Genomic DNA, 7346 nt, shown 5'->3' on the forward strand with positions numbered 1-7346 from the left:
CCCAGGATAGGGGTCTAATCAGAGCTGTAGCCGCCTGCCTAAGCCAGAGCCACAGCAACGTGAGATCCAAGCCGCATCTGCGACCTACACCACAGCTCACAGCAACGTTGGATCCTTAACCCACTGAGCAAGGCCAGGGATCAAACTCGAAACCTCATAGTTCCTAGTTGGATTCGTTAACCACTGAGCCATGATGGGAACTCCAAGAAACACTTTCTTAAAGAGAAATAACGTGAGTGAGATTATACACTCTTAAACATTGTTTGGCCCAAAAGTTGTTAGCTCTTCATTTAAAAGACAATGGTTTGGAAATAATTATAATTATTTCTTTGTACAGACTTCCTTGGGCAAATTAAATTTACTCTCTTCTTTTTACTATGGATTATTTTTCTTAGCTCCTTTTTGAAATACTATGTAAGAGACTTTTGGTAAATACCTTAATGCCAATTGCTGGCATACCTGAATAGCAATTTCAGCCTGAACTTGTCTATATATTGACTTTAAGGGAGGTATATAATTCTAACTCAGTCACAACCAGTTATCTATTAGAGACAGCTCTCAGGATTGTCCAATATTTGAATTCCAACAAGGGTGTATGATGTATTGTCTTATATTGGTGGAATATGCTTATGCATCGTTTTGGCATAACTCTGGAAAGATAATAAAAAATGTCACATTACTTCTTGGTTTATCTTGGATAAGAAGCATAATTTCTGGCACTACTAGCCAAAACTTTCTCTTGGGCAGTCATTTCTCCTTCAACTCATGGTGAAGGATTTTACCAGTATCAGAAAGAAACATAAACTCCAGACCCTCTCCAAAATTTCAATTCTAATCAATTACTTAAATCAATTACCATAAGAAAATCTGCTGAAAAGCCTTAGAAAAATCAGAACAGAAATCAATCTCAGAGTAGCTAGTAGAGAAAACTAATTTGTGTGTTGTATTTGAGTGTGGAATGTGCATTGAGAATTGGGATGGCTTTGCAATGTGTCAGCCAAGCTAGGCTGAACTGCATTTACCAGAATTTCCTTTATGGTATGTTTCCATTAGAGTGAGCAGCAATGGAGATTTGGGGGTGATTTGAAAGCCAGAAGGCAAGCACTACCTATGTTGTAGCTCACACACTTACTGTAGATCTTCTGACTCTCTCCATTGGTGTGAAGTACCAGCTGGCTCTGAAATTGTTCTGCTTTTCTTCAAATTCTTCCTCATCTTTTCTGACCTGCTAGGTACGTTTTGCTTTTGACTAAGGCTCAATTTTCTGCAAGTTATCTTGTCACCAAGGACAGAGGCAACAGGAAACCATGTGGATTTCAGAATATCTTTGTGGGGTCTATCTCATACTTGGGGGTTCCAGCCTACTTATGACCTTCCATCCCTGACTGCCTGCCCTATGGACTTCACGTTCCAGCACAGACAAGGAGGCAGCAGCCTTACTGAGACAATTTAGTCAGTTCATAGAATTGAGTTAGCGAGTTCCAGGTAACAAACACACACTCACACACATTACTCGTTCTACACCCCTTGTTGAACCCAGACTGATACATGAAGTAAAGATAATAGATATGGGAGTTCCTGTTGTGGCTCAGTGGTCAACGAATCTGACTAGGAACCATGAGGTTGTGGGTTCAATCCCTGGCGCTCAGTGGGTTAAGGATCTGGCATTGCCGTGAGCTGTGGTGTAGGTTGCAGATGCGGATCGGATCCAGCGTTGCTGTGGCTATGGTGTAGGATGGCAGCTATGGTGCCATTTAGATCCTTAACCTGGGAACTTCCATATGCCATGGGTGCAGCCCTAGAAAAGACCAAAAAAAAAAAAAAAAGAAAGGACGGTAGATATGGATGACTCATTAACTTTTCTTATGAAGGGGGCAGAGATAATATATGAAGATAATATGAAGTTAAAACATGGTTCTAACAAATAGTATTTTATTCTTTCTATGTTTCTGTTTCTATAAGAGAAGGAAAGCTTATGAGGCAGAAAAGGAAGGGAATAAGCAGTATGAAAAAGAGAAAAGGAAGAGAGTACAGGCACAGATTCAAATGAATTAGTAGTTCCCTTGCTCTTTCCCAGCCATACTGAAGTATAATTGACAAAGTTGTATGTATATAAAGAGTAAAATGCGATGATTTGCTATATGTACATATTGTAAAATGATTAGTTAACACATTCACCACCTGATATAGTTATCTTTTCCCCTTTGTGGTGAGAAGATTAGTATTTCTGTGTCTGGTTTATTTCACTTAGCATAATGTTCTCCATGTTTGTCTACACTGTCATAGGATTTCCTTCTTTTTTATGGCAGAATGATATTCCATTATACACATCTTCCATGTATATATACACACACACACATTACCAGTATTAGAAAGAATCCTTATATGTATGTGTGTGTATATATATATATATATATATATATATATATATATATTACATAATACACACACACACCTTTATTCACTCAACTATAATTGGACACTTAAAATTGTTTCCATATCTTGGCTATTGTACATGATCCTGCAATAAACATGGGAGTGCACATATCTCTTCAACATACTGATTTTGTTTCCTTCAGATACATTCCAAGAAGTGGTCATGCTAGATCATAAGGTAGTTCTATTTTTGAATTCTTTAGGAACTTTCATATATATTTCCTGTAGTTTTACCAATTTGCATTACAATCAAGAATCCATAAATGGTCCCTTTTCTATACAACTTCAGTAGATTTTGTTAAGAGCCATAATAACATTACAGGTGTGAGGTGAGATCTCATTGTGGTTTGGATTTACATTTCCCTCACAATGAGTGATGTTGAGCATCTTCTATATGCGAATTAGCCTTTGTATATATTCTTTTGGAAAATGTCTATTCAGGTCCTTTGCCTATTTTTAAATTAGAATTTTCTGCCATTGAATTTTATGAGTTAATTACTTATTTTAGATATTTAACTCCTTATCAGATATATATGGTTTGCAAATCTTTTCTCCATTTCTGTAGGATGCTTTTTCATTTGTTAGTGGTTTCCTTTGCTATGTAGAAGCTTTTTAGTGTGATATAGTCTTGCAATTTTTGTTTTTGTTGCCTGCACTTCTGGTGTCATATTCAAAAAACCATTGCCAAGACCAAAATCAAAGAGCTTTTCCCCATGTTTCCTTTCAGAAATTTTATGGATTCAAATCTTACATTTAGGTCTTTAATCCATTCTGAGTTAATTACTGTGAGTTGTGTAAGATAGGGCTCCATTTCAGTTTTTTGCATGTAGATATCCAGTTTTCCCAGAACCATTTATTGGAGAGACTATCGTTTCTCAATTAAGGAGCAAAATATATATATATTATAAATACTTTATTATCTAATATGTTGGTAACATTATATTTAAAATAATGTATTTATTATATATTTATGTATCATATATTAATAATAATATGCATTTATTAGATTATATACATTAATTTACTTTGGTAATATTATAAGAAATTGAGAAAATAGCTGCCCTTTTGTGAACTGGAAGCATTCATATCAGGGTTGGTATTAACTAAATACTGTGCTTAGAGTATTTCTAAAAGAAAGATTTCATAAAAAGTTCCAAACATTTAATAAAGCCCTGCATATATATGTATGTATGTATGTATTTGTTTGTATATAAACTAATGTTTAAACATAATCCTATATATTGATATTGTATTAATATTTAGTATATGTTATATTTACAACCAAAGTAAATATATATGTATGTATAATTGTAGGTATAACTGACAGCTATATATATGGATATACTGTGTACATATATATATATATATATATATGTTTCTTTGTGTGTTTTATTGTTTTTGTAGTTCATAATTCACAACCATTAATTATGGCTATAATCTTTGGCAGTAGGTATTATTTTTTATCTTACAGAAAAAGATAAAATGATTTATCAAATTTAAATGAGCCCAGTAAATATCAAAACTAGAGCACAAACTCAGACATTTTAACTGCTATTGCTTAGAAAGATGTAGAGTGTTCAGCTTTTAAAAAGCAATGCCTAAAAATAACAAAAAACAAACCAAACAAAATACTCATGGGGGAAGGGAAGAATTGAGAGGGTGGCAATAACATATACACACTACTGTATAAAATAGATTATTAATAAAAACCTACTGTATAGCACAGGAAAATCTACTCAATAGTTTGTAATAGGCTATATGGGAAAAGAAAGAATGGATATATTTATAACTGATTTACTTTGCTGTACATCTGAAACTAATACAAAACTGTAATTCAACTATACTCCAATAAAATAAAATTAAAAAACAAAACAGATCCTTTGACACCATTATGTGACTGACCAATTGCCTTTTTTTTTTTTTTTTAAGAAATCTTAACAAGAAGCTATTTATTTTTCTTACATAGGACATTGGAAACTTCTCCTTTGGTCTAACTGTCAATTATATTAAGCAATATACTAAAAGATCATGATATCTTAATCATTACTTCCAACATTATTATCAAAAGATTCCAAAAATATTTAAAGTACTAGACTCTATTAAGCAAAAAATTGAGGCTCACTGGAATATTTATGTTAAAGGGATTTGGTTTTCTCTCATCTCTTAATATTGGTTCCTGATGCTTACATAAACATGGCCATTCTTAGAAACTGACTCTAGCAAAGAATCCCTCCTATTCCTTTGAGTAAATAAACTACTTTTTATGACTGAAATAATACCTTGTAATGTCAACTAATACTTTATGTACCTGAATAAAAGCCTAATGGTTAATTTAAATGTATATAGTCAAAATCATTAAAACTGAAGAATCAACAAGAATGTTGTTTTGTAATTTCAGTTTCTTTAAACGGACTCATAAATGAACAGGTTCTTTCATTACCAACACCCTCCCTTTGGAGTCCCCTTTGAAATTGACAAGATAATTAAAATTCTTCTTCTAATGCAATTTAGTAAAAAATAACAAAATTATAGGCATAAACAATAGTTATTTACTACACAAATATGAAAGGATGATAGACTCTGGCGTTGATGGATTGTTCTTTAATTTAATGGTCCATAATTGAATTACGAAACAGTCCTTCAAAATAACTTACTAATTTATTTTCAACATTCTGTCATATTTTACCCAATCTATACTAAACAAATCTGAAATTTTAGTTAAAAGAAAAACTGGAATAATATATTTTTTCCATTTAATAGTTGAGTCAATTAAATATCTAGAAGCATTAAGTTTAATTTTATCAGAAGATCCAAGGATATCCCAGGTAAAATATAAAGTGATGATCTGAGAATTTTTTTTTTTTTTGTCTTTTAGCCTTTTCTAGGGCCGCTCCCATGGCATATGGAGGTCCCCAGGCTAGGGGTCTAATCAGATCTGTAGCTGCCAGCCTACCCCAGAGCCACAGCAACGCTGGATCCGAACCGCGTCTGAAACCTACACCACAGCTCACGGCAACGCCAGATCGTTAACCCACTGAGCAAGGGCAGGGATCGAACCCGCAGCCTCATGGTTCCTAGTCAGATTCATTAACCACTGAGCCAGATGGGAACTCCATGATCTGAGAATTAACTGACCGAACATGCTATTTCCTTAATCAAGCCAAAATGTAGAACTCATTTAATACGTACTTTTTTAACCTATGTGCTATCCTTTACATTTAACTGCCTCTGGATTATGTTTTCTTCCAATTTTATCAAGAAAATAATATAGAGCCAGTGTGATGCTGTGCTACATACCTCCTGGCTGAACAAATATATAGTATTTTCTGTCCCTATTTATTGTTGTCAATAGAGAGCCATTATCTATTATTGTCAGAGATCCTTTATTGAGTCTTTTTAAGGAGAGACTCCCTCTGAAATGGGAAACTTATCCCATTAAAGCAATATTTACAACAAATGAGTTATAAATATAAATTTTATTATCATAATAATTTGTACTTACCTAGGATGTTTCTTTTTTAATTCAATGATAATACTGAATGGTAAATAACTACAAAGTCTCAGTGGCACAATGATAAAAACTGGTTTAGCTCACCCATCTGCATGTGCTTCTGGTTGGGCTGGGCTCACTTGAATCTGAAGTTGTCTGCTGAAGGTCTCGTAGGTATTTCTGTAGATCCTGGATACACACAAGCCTGGGTGGTCAGCTGGCTGACTCCTGATATAGTGTTCTTGGCAGGGATGGTTTGCGGCACTTGAATAAGTCATTTCTTTATTTCCAGTGTTAGCATGCAAGCCCAGGCACGTTTTCATACTAACTGTAGAGTAAGAGGAACAAAAGAACAAGCTCAAGTGCTTTCAAATGAACACCTCTGTCAGATTTACCAACATCCACTAGCCAAATCACATGGCTGAACCACATCATATCACATGACTGGACCAAATCATATCATATGGCCACCCACTGGAGTGGGAAGGCACTGTGTGGTGAATGCTTTTGTGTGCTACTCAGATTTCCCTTCAGGAATGAGGGACGAGCTACCTCAGTTGATCTGTATGCTACTGGAAGGCATTCTTCAAATTTCAGCTCAATTTAGGGACTGCCTTAGCTGAAGGGAACCACCTCACAAAGATCATGCTCCCTTCCTAGGGCAACTCTATTCAGTGATTGGTTGACGTAGAGTGTTAAAATCTGGCCCTTCTACCCCAGCTATGAACTATTCTGAATAGTAATTCCATTTTCTGATTTTAGCTATAGGGTCAGCTGTGTCTTCCACAGACATTGTACTGCAGTTCAACTTCTTCTGTCCAATCCTGCTTCCTTCCATTCTATTCCATCAGTATTGAGCCCAAGCTCTTTCTCTAATTCACTTCCTGCCACTAATTGCCACCTCAGGATTCATACTCCAGGGAATCTAACCTGTAACACACTGTAAAATTACATGAGAAAGGCTACTGCTCTAGGAAAAGGTGAACTGAATTCATGAACATTATCAATTTAGCAAAACTTTCTTGCATAACAATGTAATATTACACAGTGTGAGATCTGATCATCCTGAAAATAACAATCACAGAAAAGATATTTTTCTCCTAATTCTTTTTTAGGATTGACCAATATTCTTGTCACCCAGTATTACAGCTAACCTGTGTTCACATTTTTTTGTCTTTTCTTCTTGGTCATGTTATTTCCTGTGTTACAATGGCTTGTTTATGTTGATTTGTCTGTTAAAGTTTAACTCTTTATTCAGATTTGAATTCAAATCTTACTTTCTGCTTGATATCTCTCCTGATTCCTCTCAGCCTATTATATCTCACTTTTTGAACTTTACCACATCACATTTGATAATTTACATTTATGCCTCACCTTCCATTGAGTTCCTCAAGGGTAATCATTCTATCAGTCAAGTCAA

This window comes from Sus scrofa, chromosome 8, assembly GCF_054392235.1.
Source record: "Sus scrofa isolate SSC_HxYL_T2T_F1_AM1 chromosome 8, Sscrofa_HxYL_maternal_Yorkshire_Landrace_v2.0, whole genome shotgun sequence".
Lineage (NCBI taxonomy): Eukaryota > Metazoa > Chordata > Mammalia > Artiodactyla > Suidae > Sus > Sus scrofa.